This window comes from Apus apus, chromosome 2 (assembly GCF_020740795.1).
Source record: "Apus apus isolate bApuApu2 chromosome 2, bApuApu2.pri.cur, whole genome shotgun sequence".
Lineage (NCBI taxonomy): Eukaryota > Metazoa > Chordata > Aves > Apodiformes > Apodidae > Apus > Apus apus.
In genome coordinates this window covers 25727117-25749195 of record NC_067283.1, presented here as the reverse complement: position 1 = coordinate 25749195, position 22079 = coordinate 25727117, and the positions used below count along the sequence as shown (strand labels likewise).

General features: G+C 41.4%; 1 protein-coding gene across 7 annotated transcripts in view; it reads right to left on the bottom strand.

Moving 5' to 3' along the window:
- DYNC1I1 (dynein cytoplasmic 1 intermediate chain 1) overlaps nt 1–22079 on the bottom strand; it is a 189215-nt gene that overhangs the window by 90314 nt on the left and 76822 nt on the right. The window lies entirely within an intron of this gene.

The window sequence follows — 22079 nt, the reverse complement described above, 5'->3', positions numbered from 1 at the left end:
CTGCCAGATGTTTGAATGACCTTTCCTGACCTATGCAAATGTTTCTCTCCCTTCCTCTCTCTCCCCACACTCACATGTTCTCATTTTATTCAGAAGGGCAAACCATTCTTTCCTTGATATCTGTCTGAAGTTACACATGTTCCAATTGTCCAGATCAAAACATAATACCAGCAGAGCTGGAAAGACAGTGATACATCAAATTGGCTCAAAGCCTCCTTAACCCTCCTTACTTGTTCCCAGCTACAGCAACATGATTCATTCTCCAGTGCCCAGGGCCAGCACCCAACCCACTCATAAGAGGGCAGGGATGCTCAGCCTTGTGGATTCAGTGAACTACAAAGACTGAAAATAGACCTAGTCCTAAAAGAGTGAGTTACAGTAATTTGGATGAGCAAATCTGTGGGCTATGGAGGAATTATTCTGGAGTGATTCTGGAGCCTGATGCACCATCAAGGCATAGCAAGCACCACTGGTGCCCTGGGTCAGTTCACTGGATGAAAGAACACGTTGTCTCAGACCCGGGGCATTCAGCCACCAGTAAAACCCCTGCAGTTCCTTGGGGGCTTTCTGAGCAATCTGCCTGTCACCACATGGTTCCTTGCAACATGGTGCTTCTCCAGGTACACTCCCTGCTCTAACACTGTTTCATTAACATGGCCTGGAAGTGTGCAGGGGGCAACATGTCACACTTCTCCAAACTGCTCGGCTACTGGCACCTTCTCCTGCAAAGGCAGGCTGCAATCAGGCCTGGCTTCTTGGGGAGATATTGGTGCTGACAGGTTGCATCCAGCCAACAGTAACATGCAGCTGTATTTTGTTTTCAATAACATAACAGGCACCATAATATTCCCACCATGTTGCCTCCCCTAGGACTTCTTCCCCCAGAAGCCCACAGAGCACAAGTTGCTAGCTGACATCTTGGCTAGAGAGCTTGACTTAGCCACATACTGTAAGGAAGTGTCTCAGCATGGATAGTCAGTCTTCTCCCTCTTGGGAAAAAGAGGAAATCTTGGCATAAGATCTGCCATCACTCCCCCTACTTCTAGCAACTGCAGTGAGGAGAAGGAAAGCTTGGCTCCACAGCTGACAGGGAGGAGGGATAACCATACCCTCCCCAGGCTGGGAAGTAAGGAGGAATCCAGCATGGATGGGGAGGCATTTCCAGAATGAAAAACACTACTAACTAATGCCACCCCTTTATCAGGGATTTTATAGTCCATGAGAGGAAACAGCCACTCGAAGTGGGGTAAAGGTAGGATATTCATGATGCCTTCCTTTAATGCCTCACTTGGCAGTTAAAATTCCCTAGGTACCCTTTGCAGAAGGGCTACAGAGAAGAGTTTTTAGAGAGCAAGCCAGGGCATTTCAGTTAGGCAGGGTAAACACATTGCTCTGTCCACTGGTTCAAAGGTAGATAACATCACACACAGTCAGCAGAGAGTCAATGAGAAAAGTTCACCTGCTGTACACACATACGAGGGGTATAAAAAGGTCCTTCTGCCATCGGTGTGCGGCGCTAGCAGAGATGGGATGTGTGAAAGAGAGAGGCACTCCCAGTTTCAAAGAACAGATGAGAAGTGTGAGAAAAGAGAGGAGTGCCTGGTGCAGCAGGGAGTGAATACCCTGCTAACCTCAGGTACATATGCACACAGAGATAGCATCAGAATGGTGTACAGATATATGCACACAGACACACTTATGGTAGATACCTAAACGAAGCCAACTCCCACAAGAGTTCTGTGAGTCTTGCATTACAAGTTTTCATTCCCTAGAGCACCAGGTCTTGGAGCCAGCTGTTTACATATGGATTTCAGCTTCCATTTTTAACCTGTTTCCAACCTGTCTGCTTGTGCAGGAAAGTTTCAGAAGGGGAAGGACTGGAGAAAACTTGCAGGAAGGAAACAAAAAAACCCCAAATATTCAACTGAAAATCTTGGGACTTTTAAGGCAGCATGCTGTGCTCATAACTGGGTAATGGATAGGGACAATGTAGCAAATGTAGAACTTGAGATTTAGTAGTTTTCAGACAGAATTGAAGCAAATGTCCTGTCCCCTAGAAGTCCTTGATCCCCCTGATTTTGGGTGCCTATTGTCTGTCCCTGTTTCTAAAGCAGAGAAGGAATGAATAGCTGAGGCACAGCTGGAGCAGGGAGGTGTATTGATTCTTCAGCACCTATTAAGACAGAACTTCTTTACTATCCTTCCTTCCTCTCCCGGAGCAGTCAAAATAATTTTCCTGATTTCTCTAGATTTAATTGCAGCAAGAAAAATAAGTAAAAGTTATTACAACACATGCCTTTTTTTTTTTTCCCAAGGGCACACAGATCAATAAATTAGTTTTACTGGGAAGGCAGTGCAAGAGCTTCTAGCAGGTTAGATACAGTTCAGATGTTCTTATTCATTTACAGAGAAATGTATACACATGCACAGAGAAACTCAGCTAAAAGAATGATATGGTTGTGAGCCAAATGCTAAAATGTTAGCAAATGCCAGAATTTGGATTGCCTGGGCACGATTAGCTCCTTCCCCCTCCTCACGTGTAGGGAAGATGACATCATTCTGGAATTTCCTCCCTCTTGAGTGGTTGGCCTCATTTTCTGGGTGCTCAACAAGAGACACCTGGGGCCTGAAATGCAGAAGTGCTGGGAGCTGAAGTCAACTGGGCCTGTGCTTTGAGTGGGGAAAGTGCCAGGGAAATACTATGCATGCAAAAATTCCCACATCTCTCACTCAGCTTTCACTGAAAGTTGTAATTCAATGTTTTTGCCTTTTGTCTCCCTGTGCTTCAGTGCTTTTGCATGATGGCAGTCATCTTGTGAAGATAACTGTAGTCTCACCCTGTGTAGATTGGTTGCAGAAATACATTCATAAGGATTATTTAGGGCATATTAAGATGCTTTCATGGGAGAACCAGAGAAACAAAAGCTTGGAAGGGAATTAAGTGTTTTCTGTGTTCAGAGAAATACTTGGACCATGTGCATTAACGTGAGATCTGAAGCCAGAGCACCAAATGGAAGAATCTAAAAAACAGAGGGTTAAAAAACTGCCACACTACTGACTGGGTGAAACAAGGATCTGTTAAGGGGAAAAAAACCCTACACATTATCATGCAATTAAAGCTATATCATCATAAATATTCAAAAGGGCTAATTAAGGATGCCCAGGAAACCTGCATTCTGGAATATCCAGTGTTGCTTGGCTTTGCAACCTGAATGTTTACTTGCCATAGTTATTGTTTGGTTTTGTTTGTTTGTTTGTTTAATATATATATAATATTATAAATAGCCTTTATTTTAGAGCATATCTGACATTGGAAACTTTAGAGAAATAACTTTTTAACTGCTTACATAGCAGTAGAAGGAGTCTTAAAGTCACATTTGGAAAACACAGAGTTGCTACCAGCACCAGTAGCGTTACACCCTGTTCGGAAGATCTAAATCAGAACCCAAATGTCTATTAAAAGAACCACATTAAAAAGAGCCAGTAATGAAGAACGGTATAGCTGCTGTATAACACTTCTCCTTTGTAGATCTCAAAGGACTTTGTGAGGAGGTCAGTTTTATTATGCCCATTTACAATGCAGAAGCTGACAGATAGACCTACTCACTGTAGATCACTCAGTAGACCAGCAGCTGAGAGAAGAATAGAGGGTTGACTTCAGAGTTTCAGCCTAGAGTCCTGCCCACTAAGGCCACCATGCCTTTTACTGTAAATAAAAAATTCCTCAGTAGAAATTATGATTAAATGCTTTGGTTAAATATGTTTGTCTGATGAAGCTGGTGGAGCCATCTGTGGGATTAATATGGACCAATGTAGCTGGACCAAATACCATTTCTTCTTAACTCAGAGCTTGATGACTCTCCAGGCTCTAGGAGGTGGCTGATCAGTCCTAACAGTGCTCTGCTTAACATGGTGAAGTAAAAGCAAAGCAATTGTTCTCAGCTTGTACTTAGCTTTGAACACTCCTGGTTTTGTTCCTGTTTTTGTTTTTTTGGTCTTGTCTGTCTAAAAGCTCGCCCATTTTTTCCAGCTATAGAAGTTGCTCTCATAAAAAAGTATGACCCCTTCCTACAAACCTGGTTTTGTTTAATACGTGTGTCAAGTACTGATTTTCGAATGCTTCCCAACTACCATCTCCAGTGAGCCTTCTCTATGCCTGGCCATTGCATTGGTCTCCACAAGGATGGATCACCCCCTGGCAGTCACAGAAAATGGAGAGGGACGCCCTGTAAACATGTGGCCAACCCCCTGGCACCTGCAGAAAAAATGCCCAGATGTGCTGAACTGGACAAAATGTGCATGGAGAGCACAGATGATCTCAGCAAGTCAGACCTCACATTTCCACAGAGCTGGACTATTTACCACTGACTTTGACTTTCCAGGGTTTCAAATCACTGTATTTATTTTTACAGCATGGAAAAACATATTGGGCATATTCAGGACAAACTAGAATACAATAATTACATCTGAGAGGACCGCACATGACACTGGCTTAGGGTTTTAATTCTTGAGATGAATACTGTTTTGTTTGGCTCAACATTTTCTTTGTTGGGTGAGTTTTGGATTCCTACTTTTAAGCAGTTCACTCGAGTACAGCTCAAATAGTTTACTAAACAGCTAATTTATTTATTTATTATTTATGCAAATATAGGTCTCTGCTCTGCTAACATATGTGCCACCAGTTAAACAGCAGGCAGCACATTGTGCATATATCTTGGGTGGAGGATTTACACCTTCTTAGACCTGCACCTCTGGGACTAGCTAAGAAGCTGCAGCTTCTGTGTACTGTTTTAAGTGTCAACAGCTACAATGAATTAGACTGACAGTTCTGTTTCTAATTCTGCGTAGGTATAATCCCTTTATGAAATACATATATTTAAAATAGCAATTTAATTAGCATCACAATACATATTTTATTGCCTGAGTCGCTGATACATGAGAAGCCAGTGGGTTATTATATGGGGTTTTATATCAGCGTCAACACTCCTTCAGTGCATGAGCAGGATCAGCTGTGCACATGACACATTCTATAAAATCAAGTGTCTTCACAAGAAGCTGACTTGATTTTTGCAACTGTTAATTACCAGAAACTGCTACATCACTTTTATATTTACAACTCTTCAAATTAATTTTGTTGTTTCTGTTATGAAAGAATTAGAAACTGACCAGAGAAAATGCATCAAATTTCTATTGACATAGGCCTGGATCAAATAAGTTGAGTATTGTTAGCACTATCCTGAAAAAGGAGTTAAAACACTGTTTCTTTTGAATATTTTCTCTCCATTTCTAACAAAACATGCAACAAGCAACGAAACACATACTTTTTCAAATAGGACTGCTTGACATTTCACATTTTTGAAACTCTATGATTTGCAATCTGGCTGAATGAACTATTTTTCATATACTGTAATTTTTTGAAATATGTCCAGTTTTTCACTTTCATCTTTTGACTGCCCTTTGAAGCAAGAAGAGAATTAATTCATCAGTGGATTTTGTTTGCAGAGTGGGATGTGAGACTGGACGTACATCGGGCACATGTTAGTCATCCCAGATGGAAATATTCTTGCATGCAGGCTCTTCTTGGCAATAGGCAGCTGCCTCCTAAAATGTATTTCAGTTAGCCAAAGCAGGGAAGACTCCTCACTGCTGAATACTGAAAAAACAGAGGTGAACAAGTCTTGGCCTAAGCTCTGTGCAACAGGCAACAAATTTCAGATGAGAATTTCATGTGAGTCTGAGCTTGCAAGAATATTTGCATGCAAGAATCATATGCAGGTATCTCTGCCCTCTTCCCAAAAAGATACTTAAATGTGCATTCCAAACATTAAAAAGGTCCAGATCATCCTTCTAGAGTTTCCCATCCCTGATACAGCACATTCCCCAACATTTCATCTTGTCCTTATGTACAAGTACAGAGAAGCTGTGTTTTTTGATGGCTGTCACATGAAAAGAGAATATTAGGAAAAGAAAGGGTAAAACTGGATTAGTTAATCTGGAACTACCACACAGCCATAGAACCTAAAAGACTTGCATAGCAGCATGTGACAGTTTTCCTTCACTTTTCATCTATACATTTTTTAATTGTCTGAAAAAAATAATCTATCTGCATATTCTTTGCAGTTCTGCAAGGGCAAGAATAAATCACAGCACCACAAGAACAGAAGACATAACTGTCTAACATCATGAAACTCCTTTGATTTTTTTGTTATCTTGAAGTGCTATGGTAGTCTTTCGTTAAAGAGTGGCTTCACTTATTGATAAAATATAGACTGTATGAGTCATACTGCTTCTTCTAGACTGAAGTATATTGACTTAGTTTTTGTGAAGAAAATATTACTTTAAAATTTAATAATTAAATCATGTAATGTTTGACACATACATTACTTTAATCTAGAAGATTGCAAAACACTTTTCCCTGGAATTCACATACTTAGCCTAACATCTTCCACAGCGCATAGACTAGTAATAATACACTAGTTTAAGAAGTGCGGGACGAAGAGAAAAAACCCCAATATTTCTTCTTTCTTGCAAAATGAATTACTATTTGCATACCTCTGCCACATCCAAGAAAGGTTTTCTGATTCCATCCCTTGTTCTGCAATGCAAAACTCTGCAAAGCCCACCCCTCATCCCCTAAGGAGCAGGTGGTATGACTAGGCATCATGGCCAGGTCCCTAGAGTCCTCCTTGCAGGCTTCAGCCACCCTTGTACCAGCGCAATGAAGGAAATACGTATTTCACCCCAAAAACAAACACTGTGGCCTGACTGACTGAGAGGAGTCATTTAGTTCAGAAAATTTATTTTGCCAACAGCATAGGCCGTGCCTTTATTATTGCCACTTAAAAATTTGTCCTGAAATTTACAACACTTCCCTCTTAAAACAAGCACCCTGTAAGTAATTTTTACTCTACGTTTCTTGTTAAAACTCTCCTTAACAATTACTGCATTCAATTACTTCTGGTTGGGGGATTCTCAGGCCCCCTGCTATATGATTTCTCATAACCATCTCCTGATCTAGGGTTTCACCACTCTGCTCCAGTGCCTCTTCCTGAATTGTGTTTGAAGTTAGACTTCTTTTTGGTACATTACGAAGACAGATCTTGTTTTTCCATTTTGTGACAAATGCTAGACTATCACAGCCAAATGGCAAGAGAATGTCATAGGAAAAATCTGTTTTACTGTAGCACTTCACTAAGCTCCATATGAAACTGACCAAACCTCTTCACAGCCCTAATTGCAAACCTTCGCACTGGTTCAAGTGTTAGAATCAATGCTTCAGAATACAATCTCTTCCTTACCAATTACAATGGAAAGCTGCCTCTGATTCTTCAGGGAAGCATTTCTCTAACCCAAGAAACTGATTTTCCAGTTACTTGGCCTGAGCACAGTTTTCAGTTGTGGTGAGAGTCTCAGAATTCAAAGTGTCCCTTGTTTTTAGTTTCTGGTCGGTCTAGACCAGACATGGATTTTTCTCTCCTCTTTTGGACTGTTGCAACATCACACTGCTTGAAAGCATTTTTCAGTCCCCAGAGAACTAAACTGCAGAGTACCCCACTGTAGCCATAACCTCTTCTAGCTGATTCCTTTTCTCTTCTTCCTTCCTCCCCAAAGCCCATGTTCAGTTCTTTTGTGCTTGAAAATATTCCAATTGGGAGATCTAGCACAAAAAGAGAAGTACAGAAGTTTCCTTTTCTTGGCTATGATTTGGGCTTCAAATAAAAATGCCAACATGATTTAATGGTTGAACAGCAGAAGCGTTACAGCAGCATTTATGGACTTCTAGCTCTGAAACCTAAGAGCATTAATTTAAAATATCCTGCTACAGTACAACTGCAGTGGTGTTATCCTCGAGGAAGAAGGTGATGCAGACCCTTAATTTCTGTGGATGAAGAAGGGGTTGCTAAACCATGCAGGTTTTTAGAACTTCTGAAACTTGTAAAGATTTCTTCCTGATGTGCTGCTGGAAGAAATCACATTGTGCCAAGAGTGTGAAAAGACTCCTGCCCTGGGAAAGGGCACCGAGACACGTGGCAGACTTTGTGGATTGGGCCTGCTCAAGTCCTTTTCAAACACTCAGATCACGGCATAGTGTTAAATCACAAAGGCCTAAGTATGTTAATAAAAAACAGTCCCCACAACCTATGGCACTAGCAGCAATTGTAAAACAAAAGCTGCTTTCATATTAAACACACGCGCGCACACACACACAGATAGTGTATCTGGAATTTACACAGTGCCTGATTTGAAGTTTGGTCACAGAAGACCATTGCCTCAGCTGGGCACTACGTACCTAACATCTTAAGTACAATGTAGACCAAGTTAAGTCTGTGGGATTTTTACTGCTGGCATATAGAGCCTAGGACTTCACTCGCAGACTCAATTATTCTGAGTGCAGATGACTATACTCCACAGGGCACCTCTCCTATTTTCCACCATGCATTTACTTGAGCAAGATTAAAAATCTTGCTATTGTGGAAGAAATTAATTCTCTACTTCCATGTTGTGTCTCTGTCTATGAAGCCACACTAACAGGCTTTAAGTAAAATTCTCCAGTCCTGACTCTGGGCTTAACTTCTGCAGGCATTAGCATGAGTTCTCGCCTTTCAGACTTCCTCCTTTGCTTTTTGGATATGAAATAATATTTCAGTCCAAGGCCCTGAAAATAGCCATGTGGCCACACGGTTGCTTGAATGACCATGGTTTAACTTCAAAATCTATCTTTTCCTCAAATGTCTTTTCCTCTGTTCTATGGCATTTAATGAATAAAAATCAATGCTTAAGATGCAGTGTGTAATTTTCTAACTGAAAGGTCTGAAAGCATACATTTCTACACTAACACACAAACCTCAACAGACAGAAATGGAGACAAGACTGCTGATGTATTACAATGGGAAAGGATAATTGGAAAAAACAACTATATTCATAAACAATTACCCCAGCAAATACACAAAGACTCCCTCTCTTTGTCTCCCTGACACACACATGCATGCACTTCACTCAGAGCTTTAAAAATAATCATTAGTCATATGGCAAATGCATTTTACATGAGCAAAGGTTCATTTCAACATTTGTCTTTAAAAAGGCAGGCAAAAAATTGTTTTATTAAAAAATTAAACTACAGAAGAATAGCTGGGTCAGGGCTTGATGAGTGTGGGCTTATTACTTATATAGGCACTGAACAGACCCCACTTAATTCTGTTTCCCACTGACGCCAGTTAACCTTAGTCACTGGTGTTAGGCCTGATTTGCATCAGCCTATGTGAAAAAGGAATTCCCTCTGACAGTTTTGAACTTGCCATATTTTAATTTCAGTGTTTTTGTCCTACCACTGTGGGAGAGGAGAGGCTTCTGCTTCTAGCATCTCAGTTTCGGGGGCACCCAGGTGAGCAACACTTTTTGGTGGTGGGGAAACCGAGGCACAAGCACATCAGCTGCTTGCCCAACGTGACTCCTAGAATAGCTGCAGAAGACAGAATAAAATCCTGACCTCCCGATTCCTAGGCTGATATCTCAGCCACTGCTTCCCCTGGGGCATGTGATCAGGGCTGCTTTGGAGGCTGTTCAGCCTTCATTATGTCGAACCAGCTGTTAAGAACACTGCCGGTTTCCCCCAGCTGCTTGTTGCAACCTGCCCGCTGAGTGCCCAGCTCCCCACGCTGCTGCCCCCGCTGTGGGGAGCCTCCCTGCCCACACACCCTCCCCCGGGACCCCTGCCTTCCCCTCTGCCTCAGCAACCCCTTGCTGCCTCTCCCACCCTTCCCACCCTGGTTCTGCTCGGGGTCACACTTCAAAGCCTCCCGCCCCCCCTCCCTGGAAGGCCTCTTCCTTCCGCCTGGCCCCTCTCCAGCCTCCCCGGCATCAGGCTTCCTGAGGCAGATATCGAAAATCCCCGATGTACACTTGGGGGTTTGTGCACGCCGAGAGCCAGACCCACCTGCAGATACCTGCTTGACACAGAAATGCCCTCTGATTTGGATTCCCAGATGAACACTTCAAGGTTTTTCTGAGAACTTGGGTTGTAAGACGCTAATTAGAAAAACCTCAGAACCAGTCCCTGCCCCCCCAGGTTCCCAATTGCTATGGTTAAACCCCAGTTTATTCACTGCAGCTTGGCAGATCAGGTATGTTTTTCTGTGCTTCAGCTCAGCAGACTCCAGTAGCTTTGGATGATCTGTGTCTGCAGTTCAGGTACATGGGAAGATGAAACTGCACCACAACCACGCACTGAAATATGCTTCCCTTTTCCCACTTCACAGTTCAGACTCATCAGGAAAATAATTTCTATGGCTACATTATATTTGTCATACTTTGGAAAATGGATGCTTTGAAGTGCCATACAACAGGTTGCCTGCAAATCAAAATCCCCCCTTTTCTGCTAAAACACTGTAAAGACCCTCTCTTCAGCCAGCTTTCAGGAGCTCTCAGCTACAGACAGGGGCGTTAAGTCAGGAGAACCACATGAAAACAGAGAAAAAATGAACTGGGTTATGCTACCTCACAGTCCTTCACCTGAAAAGGCATCTCTGCCATGGGCTTGGTTTTGGAAAGAAGTTTGGGCTTGGAAGGAAAGAAGTTACCAGCTTCAGCCACTACGTCCTTTTGGTTGTAACACGGCTCACAGCTGTGAAGTTTACATGTGTTACATCAGGATGCCACAAGCCAGCCAGCAATGAGGCTGTCACCCTGATCTGAGGAAACACAATGTGCATACATGCCAATGTATATACCGCAAGTGAAGCTTTTTGCTGAGATAATTCAAAGCACATTATATTTCATCAGTTGACTGTTCCATCTATAGCTGATCACAAAAGCCAGCAACACTGGAGCCATAATCTTTCAAAAAGGTGCAGCTCCCTAAAATCTTAAGTCTTTTGCAAAATGCCATTTTCTTTGTGGAAGAGGGAGAGACTTAAAAAAGCAAGATGAAGAGACAGTTCTGGCAATATCAAAATGGCTTGTTTTCACATTTGATTTTTGGGGCTTTCCATTAACAAGTACTTCTCACATTTTTTACTTTCGACTATTATGAGATGAAGCAAATAAAAATGAAAACATTTTGATTTTGATAAAACATATATGTTTTGAGTGACTAAGCTGGAAAATAAGGCAAATTTTTACTTAAGGTGGAGTTTCAGTACATCAGAGTCTTCTTTCAACCTGGAATAAAATTATGCTTTGAAATTTGAAATTTCACAGCACTGCATGAAGAAGGGATTCTTTCTGGGCCTGACTAATGCTGTCACTGCTCAAGGGATGCAGTCTTAGTGGAGAGAAAATTTTAAAATGATAGTAAAGCAACACAGAGACACATGCTGCACTGGGGGTAAGGATGTCTTTCATCACAGGAATGACAAGATCTCTTTTCCTATGATCTGAGATTCCCCCTCCTCCAACTTCAGGTTAATAATTTCTTTTAGACAGGACAAACTTAAAGTCATACTTCCAGTACTGAGTGCCTGAAGGCAAATTTCACATCCATGTCCTGAGAACAAGATAACAGACACCAGTGACAAATTTACTCTGTGCACAACTGAAACACAACCCAGTACACCAGACAGTGCCAAACTTAAGAGGCAATATGCAAGTAGGCATTTATCAGTCTTGAGGCCTGATCCTGTCTTTTTATTTTTGCATGCAGAACTCCAAATGAACAGGAAAAAGACATTATGAAGCCAGCAAAGTACTACCAGTCTTGATGATAGTAGAGAAAGAACAAAGAGAAAGAACTGCTCAAGCAAATCTGATGAGCTTCTCAGAAACCATTGACTTAGTTGCCTGTACTGTTATATAGTTGGATAAAAAACAACAGAGGTGTTTGCTCTGGGGGCGAGCACTGGAGGTAGTGCTGAATTCAGCAGCCACAGCAGAACAATTAGAAACTGTGAGTTTTCCACCACATTAATGAAATTTCATTCAAAAGGTGGACTGTAATGTTCTTCAAGATGGATAATTCACATAAGCTGTGTGATTCAAACACTGTGTCTCCACACCGGCTCCACACCACCTTGGGATTTATGTTTTATTTCAGTTGTCATCAGACTGCTCATGAATGACCAACAACAAAAGAGCATGTGTGCGTTTTTCTTTTTCACAGGTCCCCGTTAATGAGGACTCTGTTGCATTAAGACAGTCAAGACTGTCTCTGGCAAAACGTGTTGAACCAAGGTGTTTGTGCCTGCATAAAATTAAGCCACAAGTAAAGCACTTATTTTTGACAGCAGATTTATAATAGGAAAATCCCAGCAGGAATGAAGAGTTTGAAACCCCTGTTGTAGCCTTTTTCATAAAATTCACCCTGATTTAGCATCTCAAACAAGTAGCAGGAAAGACTAACAGCAGAGGTAGTCCTACCATCTTTTCTCTGACAGCACCATTCCATCTTTCTGACTTCCCCATGATGCTAACACGAATTCAAATCATCTGTGTTTAAAGTCAAATGCAGTGATTGACAGATCTTTGTGGTCTCAGTCCATACTGAAGATTATTCTAGATACCTATCAGTTATTACTACGAGCCCTGTCTGACATTCAATACCTGCAGGGAAAATTGTTTTTAACAGTGTAATGTCTGATCTATTTTGAAAGCTATTTTAAAATAAGAAACTAACTATAACCAGGTGGCTAAAATCCAGATGGGTTGATTTTTTGGGGGAGAAGGTGGAAGATAATAGCAGAACTCTTGTTATACTGCATTAACAACCGTGATTCAGAGCAAAACAGTCAAAAGAAGCAACATTTTGTTTTGATTCCATGACATCAATTTTTCTAAAAACACCTATTCCAGTAACATAGGATACAGGAATGTTTAGAGGTTTGCTCCTGGCTCTTAGTACAGACTCATGACAGAATATGCTGCTATGAAGTAATTTCTTGCTTTCTTGAACACAAGTTACTTCAAAGCTCAGTTGCTATGCTAGAAAACTGGGATGCTGGAAGAGACCTCTGGTTATACTACATCTTTCCCTGTGGACATAAATGCCAAATTAAATAGTGAATGCAGTGGTCAGACCATCCACTGTGCTCAAGGGCCAGTAGTGCAGAAAGGCAGAAGGATGTCTTCTTTCACACCCCCGAGCTGAGCTCTGCTAACCCCACTGCTTTCATGCAGCTAAGGCCTGGCTAATCCTGATTACAGCATTACAGCATAGGCTGGCTTCAGGCACAAGAAGATCAGCCAGTTGGGTAGGAAAGCACTCCAGTCAATGTCCCTGCACTCAGGGGAAGGAAACTGAAAGCACTGCTTTCTCACGTATGTGGGCAGCCCAGCAAAGGTGGAAGATGGAGGAGTGATGGTCGGGCAATGCCAGATGGTGCCCATCTTTGATTCCCTGAGCTGATCACTCCACCCTGAGCCAGGCTCTTTCTGAGCCTGTCCCATTCTTCTCTACCACTTGCTTCTGATACAGAAAGGTTTTCAATCAGTTCTGGCTGATGGCTTCATGCTCTCAGTGCTTTGCCCTACAGCACTGAAATATAGTAGCAGGGAAAGAAGCTCAGCACAAACAGCAGGCAGGACATTGCCCACCAACTCTTCCACTTTTTAGAGCTCTTACTAACATGACTGAGCTCATATCCAGATCTTTGTGAAACTTGATCAATTTTGTGCTCATAGTTAAATGAATCTGAAATTGTCAGACGGGCTTAACAGGGCTGCTCAGCTCAAGAAAGTCTTTCCTGGTTTTGTGATTGGGATATGAGCAGCGAGTAAAACTAGTGTGTTTTGGCTGTAAATCATGGTAGGAAAAGAATAAACAAAACTGGGGAATGGAGCTTGTGTGTCTTTGGTTAGATGGGATGGTTCGGTCTGCTGAATTCCTGGTGGCTTTTTCAAGATTTCATTTTGTTGCTCTGTGTGCTTAGCAATGAAAAAAAGTACAAAAGAGATGAAAATACAGACTTTATAAAGCCAAACTCAGCCTCCTAAAAACAAAGGCAGTAAATGCATCAGTAAATGCATCAGTGGTTTGGCCAAATCGGAAAGTCATGGAGATGGGCAAATTCCACTAGCAGAATGACAGCTAAAAATATCCTTGCATGGAAATGTGCACGGAAGTTCATTTTTCACACACTAGGCAAATAAAATCCGATCGGTTTTTGCATTCTCAGTATTACTCCATTACATTACATAGGAGCCTGAAAGAAGACGGCAATTTAAACAGAAGGATCCTCCCCTGTTTGTCAAGTTGTCATTTTTCCATCTGCAAACAATGAAACATAAACTACTCTGAAAGGGAGAGAGATGGAAGGGAATGCTTTCCATGGATCTGTGGAGAACCACATAGAAACATATACAGAAAAAGAAGCTGCAGCACGGAGCACTTCCTGACCTCCTCTTGGCTACAAGTCTAAAAGAAGTCTCCAAGGCAAGAAGCATGAAAGAGCTTAAACAAGAAACCCTTCAGAAGTACAGCTCTTTGCTGCATGAATACCACAACACAGGCGAAATCTGCTGTGTAGGAGTACAGTCCTCCCACTTAAAAAGAGCTGGTAATGCCATCATGTCACGGAAAGATTTTCTTCATGGCTTTTGTGCATTGAAGGCATTAGCAAAGTGGGAAAAGTGCGAGCTGACAATTGTGCGAAAAGAAGGGTTCCTTAATTACATTGTAAAGCACGTCTCATTCAAACATGCAGCAGAATTAATGTTCAAAACACATGTCTTCCCATATAAATGGATGCACAATCAGAGCAGGTTAATCTAGCAGATAGACTGCTCCAGAGCTCTTTAAAATATTAAGTAGATACGCTTCATCAATGGCACATAAATATTACTAGCACCCCAGCTTCCTCTTGTAGTGTTTGCAGCAGCAGTACTCACAGGCCCCCTGTGCTGCCTTCTGCCTGGACCCTGATACATGTCAGCCCATGCCTCAGAATTCAACCTAATGCTTTGTCTGTCCTTTGTTAATTATTTCCCACTTCAGGATATGTTGACTCTTTCCTATTTAGTCACATCTGGATGTTTGCTCATGTTTCTGGCTTCATGTGGCTTCAACCAGTTACATCTATAATGCCTGGGGAGGAGAGATTTCAGCTTAAATCAGTGTATTGCTGTGTTTCCACCCAACTGAGTTTCTCCACCTGGAGATCACAGCTGGCTCACAGTTGTTCCAGACTGCAAGTCAACAGTCAGGTGATAGGGAGCATCAAGACATTCAGCCTTCAGCAGAAGCTCAAACCGTGAATCCTCATGACAATAGAAATATATAGCTAAATGTCAGAGATAAGAATTGAAACCAGGGCTCTTTATTTTGATCTGATGCCTTACACAAAAGGCTAAGTGACCAATCTCTCTTGGGTCTTTAGCACCAGGAATGGGAGCAAGATCTGCTGGGTTTTAAACCAGTACCACTGCCTGAAGACTACACCAGGATGATGGCAGCTTTGCTGTTAATGCCAGACTGGCCATGATGAATATAAGCATGCTTATTCACACTGTTTCCTTTTGCTACATGTTGGTGAATAGCAGCCTTCATCTATATGCATGTCATTTTTGTCATTTCAGCTGGTGTATCAGTCACCCTGCTGAGCCTGTCTCACACTGTAAGGACCAAGGACTATGCTACACAAATTAACAACACAGACCACTTGTACAGTACAAAACCTTTACATGAAAAAAATACCAGAGATACAGTTCACTCCCTGCTCTGGTCATGGAACTCAGAATTAAAGGCCAGACGTGCTTTTTTCCCCTGCCTTTGGAAAACTCTAAATAGCATTATTCTCGTTCTGCCCACTGATCATTCAAACAGCATTTTCTTCCACTAGCATGCTTTTTAATTCAGGAAACATTTTTTTTCTTTTCCTTTCTTTGCCTTGGAAGTCCACTGTGTCGTGCATAAAGCCTGGGCTCTGGCTCCTGTGATATGTTTGTACAATGCCTAATGAGGATGTGCAAGCACACACATGCACATTCAAGCAGACAGTGCTAACATGCACTGGTGCAGCTCAGCACTTCACCTTCCTCTGGGCTACTCTTTAATAGAACAGGCATCAGGGCCTTGGAGCATTGCAGTAACGAGCTGTTCCAAATATGCTTTGTGTTTTCTTTTCAGAGGAGGTGTGGTGGGAGTGGAAGGGATCCTTAATCATAAAAATGCTGAATATTTAAGCCCTTTCCCCCTTCCACCACCCCATTTAAATCAGCAATGCAGTTGGAATGAAATACAACTCAACTTTCAAACATTCTCATCTTTAATTCAATTTACTTCTAGATTGATAGCTAAACTCGAAACAGATTTTGCCCCATTTCTCCTGGATGGGGAAATAAAGATGACCAAGTTCCCTTTGAACTTGGTTTAGAATGTTTCTGTTTTTTCTTATTAACCAAAAGCAAACAAACAAAAGAAAGAAATTATGCAAGTGGTCTGAAACCTATTTCCAGTAAGAGGATTGCAATGAAATGGGGTGAAGAGCCCAGTTTCTCTCTCCAAGCCTAAGAGACAGGTGCTTCCAGTAGCTAACACACGGGTTGGCTGTCTCAGAAAACAGACCAGACCTTCAATTAGCCTTTTATTTTCAGAAACAAGCTTTCTGCAAAAATTACAGTGTATCTATGACTGTCTTGGGTGATTTTTGGGGTAGGTGGCTCTGAGAGCCACCTGTATATGTGAGAAGAAACCATGGGCATAGATAACAAGAGGTCAGACTAAGAGGTGAAACTACCCAGCCACCATGTGTATTGTACCAGTTGACTTCTGGGAGGAATGACACCAAAGTAATAGTTGGATCACATATTTTGGGAAAGACATGAGTAAGGGTGAATGGACATTGATAATAAAATCACAGTTTCCTTTGATATAAACTATAAAATTCACCAGCTAGACATTTCTAACACCCTAAAGAGTGACTTTTTTGGAGTGATCCTTCGGCAGAATGGAAGCATTACAAGTTGTGGACATGGGGCACACAGTTCACTTGAGGAAAAGCAGTACTTCAGCACAGCCCTGACTGAACCCATGCTGTCAACAGCTCTATTTTAAGCAGAAATGTTTGATCTCCACAGATGTCAATCTTGCCTCTTTCATAAACACTCATTGCATTTTAATACTAGTTTTTATTTTTTTAAGTCTGGTTTTGGTGACTATCCCAGAGTTCAGATGTTCCTCCAAAGTTTAGAGGACTTCATTCCAACATCTATTTATTTACTTTTTTTAAATTTTCTGAAAGTGCACTGGAAATGTCACAAGAAAATCTTTTTGCTCTGAAATTTCCACACCATTCAGGTTTCATCCAGGTCAGAGACACCATTTTGTGGCTTGCTCACATTTTTGTTTCACAGGTTCACTCAAGCCCAGAAAGTAAGAGAGGAAAAAGATGAGGAGATGTCCTCCAGAGGCCCCTTCCAGCCTTGACCATTCTGTGATTATATGAAAACTGACTAAAACCAAAGTTAACTAGGTCTTCAAAAATACGAGTTGCTTGAATTTTGGACAGAAGATAAATCTGTGGGATTTTTTTATTTGAACACTCCTATTGCAAGCACTTACTAATAAAATGGTAAATGCATTTCCAAACAAACAACTACCCTCACAGTGTCTGTAGTTGAGGTCTCTGTCTTGTCCATTTTGATAGCCTGAGACCAACTTTCTCTCACTAAAATTGCACTTATCTGCATCTAGTAGGAGGAGAGTGGAAAGGGCTTCTACCCTTTCCACTTCTTCTTCTAAAAGAACTTCTGTAGTTCTTTTAGAGCCTACAATGATGACACACATCTAGAACATCCTTCTACATTTCATTTCCACTCAGAGGCCTATTTTACACAGCACAAGCACAGCCTTATTTCACATCTCTCTCATAATTTCAGTGAGTGCAAGTTCAGGCACAAAACCAGCCCTACTTCTGAAGGACTTAGCCCTGCAAAGTCTGTTCACGCTCAGTTCTCTGATGTTTAAAAGGGCCCAGCCTCACTGTAGAAGTACTTCACAAGTCAAAAGTGAAGGTGAACTCTGCTTGGTTTGGAAAACTTTGCTCCAGCCCTGGTAGCAGACCCAGACTTTGCATGTGCACAGGAATGCAACGAACACATAGCGAGAAAAAGACCTGTGAGGAAAATAATTTAGAAATCAAAGGATTATAATGTACCACTTAAAAGTATTTTGTGGATCAAGTTACTGAATAATAATGAAAGATGAGAGATTAATGGCAACCTGGTCCAAAGTCCTCTATTTCTACACAGGCCAAATAAAATGGTAGGCAGGTGCACTGTATCCCTGCCTCTATAGAGGACTCCTGTCTGCCCCTCAGTTTTCAATCCCATTAAAGTTATTATACAGGCTTTTGTTAAAAGACAAAAAATATTTCTCAGAGTTAATGACAAATAAATTTTATCTTTTGTATTTACCTCCATGAATTACACTTCTTTGGCAGTACTACAAAACAATGCAGGGCAAAAAAATCTCAATCCATTCTAAGGAGAGTTCCCTCCAAAATTACTTTCATCTTTCTTCAGAGGAAATCCAGACAGACTTTGAAAATATCTTCTTTTGTTTTTTTTTTTTTTCTTCCTGGTGCAAAGAATCATCTGAGTTTTTTTAACTCTTTTAAGAATTTCAGGATTTTTTATTTTGTTCTCTGTTTTGCCACTGTATGCCATCACAAAACTGCCAGAACAGAAACCTCTAACACAACAGCAAATCACCTCTAGAGAAAATAAAACATTTATTTCCCACCTTCAAATAGTATTTTAAAAGTTAATCCATAAACAAGGCCATGTTAGTGCCTTCTGTTGCTCCTGTTCCAAAAGCTCTTCCGCAACTTTTTGTTGCACATTTGATATGCTACTTGTTCTGTGACAAATAGAAAAGCCTGAACAAACCAATTTTCTGGCATTGCTCATTTTTGAAGTCTTTTAAAAATGGGGAAAAAGGATGCTCTGTTAGAAAGTTATGGCATCAGATACTTATTTTATTTTCCCCTGGTTAAGGTTGTTTGTGATAAAGAATCACAACAAACAGCATCAACAAAGATCAGAAGATTGAACATAATGGTCTGTCTAAGCTAAATATTAAACAACAGAGGACGTATTGCAGTGTTCAGGTTCTAAGGAAGAGTAAGGACTAAGGAGATGAATGATACAAAGAAATGGTCTCAAGGAACTTTCACTTTTGTGGATCAAATTCTGTCTGATGGCAAGAAGGAATTGCTAACCGAAAGCTGTTCACCAGAGTATACAAAGCAAGAAGGTGACCTTAGTCTAATTCTCAAAAGAGAAATACCAAAAGCACACACCAACTACAAGCTATACATTGAAGCACAACAAGACCAGGATAAGCACAAAGAGTATTAGGGGTTTAGCTAAAAGTGGGGTTGTAAAATAATTTTGCTGAAATGAAGCTTTTGGTACAAAAAGGGCATCATGTTCTGGCAATTCCAGGATACCTGCAATTTCAAAGTTTACATGCAACATATTTTAGCAATTCCTTTCTCAAGTGATGTACAGGAAATGCAGGAGACATGACTGCAAAGTGAAGCTCTACAGAGAGGAACACAGTTTAAACCACTAAAAAGTGTGGGAGGAAAGGAAAGAATGGGAGTTCAGCTCTATAGGCTTTTTTTTCAGGCCAAACCCAAGAAAATCAACCGGAAAGGCTGAGTGCTCAGCACTTTGGGTAACCAGGATATTTGTTTAAATGCCTGTATACAGATTTATGAGCCAAAGTTCCAGCTCTTTATAAATCCTTAAGCACCAAGTCCAAGGTTAATATTTCAGAAGTGCTCTGTTCTTAATTAGATCAAAAAATATTAGGTGCAAACCTATGTTGTAGAGAAGATTTTCAGAAGTGCACAATTCCAAACAACTCCTAGTGTGGTCACTTGGATGCTTGCAGAGAGTCCACTTATCTTAGACCTAAATAAGGCCTAAATGCATTTACAGACATGACCCTAGGAGTCTATGCATAAATACACTAAAACAGTTAATTTCTGTGCCTGCTACAATTAGATGCACTGTGTAAGACTTGCCCCATCTCTGAGGCCTCACCTCTGCCCCTTCATCTCCTGTGCATTTCACTGAGACACAATGCTTCTACAATTCTTATTTAATTGCAAAACTGCCATCACCATGTGAATGCAGGAAAGGCTGCAGAAGACATGGGTGCATCAGAGGTGCCCTGGATGGGTTGCTGCTCCCCGAACCTGCTGCTTGTCCACCAGACCACCCTTTCTGTGTGAATCATTGATCTTCAGCACATTCCCACATCAGGGCCAAGTTCAAAATGTGTGGTGCTGCTTGCATAGCACAGCTGCAAGGAGACCATATCACCCTTTTTCTAAGGACCACTGCTTTCTAAACAAATATGTCGCTGAAAGAAATCCTGAGGAGAGGGGTGGAGAAATGAACTCGGGGGGGGAAAAAAGATGAAGGGGATAGACTAAAACCAACCTAAGGAATATTTTTCTTATTCCGGCATGAAATGTTGACAGAATTAAATGTGGGATTAAAAAAAACAACCATCTAACGCACAGTTTCATGTTACCTCCGCAAGAGTTTTGATTCCACTTATGAGACTTCCCGAATGAAAACGCTGGCTGTGTGCCTGCCTCAAAAATACATTTTTTTCTCAGCAGAGTGGGTTTGCCAGTTGTCAATGCCATTTCTCTGCTAGCCAGCAAAATATGTTCGTACTCACAGCAGGCAATTACCATTCTTTTCTCTGCTGGTAAGGGGCATGACTTCACTCCTAGGCCTGAGATCCCTGGATCCTTTCTGTATTGCATAGTCTAGTTAGCCAGCGTAATTAACCCTTAAAGTAAATGGAACAATTTTTTTTTTTTTTTTTTTTTTAGAGTGAGTTAAAATGGTTTCATCTGAGAATGGTTTTCTAAAAGGCAAATCTGTTTTACACATTTGCAGCCTGTTCCAAGGGGCATCAGTTGCTAGGAATGCCACTGGAGCTAAGCTGCCTCGCGCCACAGCTCGAAAGCCACGGTTACAGTCAGTGCTCTGAAAACAAAAAAACTGGGGATCGGATCCAAAGCTTCTTGAAGTTAATAGGAGACTTTTAATTAGTTTCAGTGTCTTTGGGGAAGGCCCTCAGGGCAAATATTCCTTTTTGAAACTTGTTCTCCAACTCGTGGGGCCGGGAGGTGGTATTTTTCATGAATACACAACAGTGCTGCAAATGCTCCCAAACATTCTTATTACAAACCATAATGGGGAAAAAATGGAAAAAAACCCATCAGGTCTCTGGAATATGAAGCTGATCTGCTTTGAATGAAAATATTCCAGCAAACACCAAATGCAATATGCCTAATGCCTCTGGACACCTCACTCAGAGCAAGCAGACAGGAGCAAAGTTACCAGCTGCTTAAAAATGCTGGGCACTGAGGTTTGCTGTGATCAGTTACATCTTCCATAACACAGTGGGGAAGTCTGGGGCTGAAATACTAGACATGTCTGTTTGTTACTTAAGTCCAAGGATTACATCTTTCCTTGTTGGACAGAAGGAGGATCTCTTCTTTCTGCCACTGCACAGCACTCATACTAAAGCCAGTATTGTGCTAGCAGCAGAAAGACAGACCTTGGTCACAATCCAATATTCATGTAACCCAGCACCCAGCTCAAAGGAGCCAAGTTAACAGCTTTACCCCACATTTACACTAGAAAAAACAGCATCAGAATCTGCACCACAGTACGTGAGGTGCAACTTTCCAGCCCAAATATGGTCCTGAACTGGAGTTATGTAGAACAACCTGTCCGTACCAGAAAATGCAGACAGCTTCTTAAGAGTTACATTTCCTTTTTACATACTTCTACATCAAAACCATATTGCAGCATAGCCCAGGATTCAAACACATCCTACAAAAACAGGCAGCATAACTCTGATACTGAACTCCAGCCCAGTTTTAATTGACTGCCAGCTCTCAGCCACTTCCTAAAGCTCCAGATAGCCAATACCAATGTTGTAATTTCTAAATGTGTGCTTCTCTCAGCTGGAGACCAAATCTAAGGGCTTTGCCTTCCCTTTTGAAATATAAACATGATATCATAACTCCCACAATGGATGCCCACCTTCTGAAGGAGGCAAAAAAAATGAAGGCAGGTGACGGGCAGACAGCCTCTTACTAAGATGGTATCCC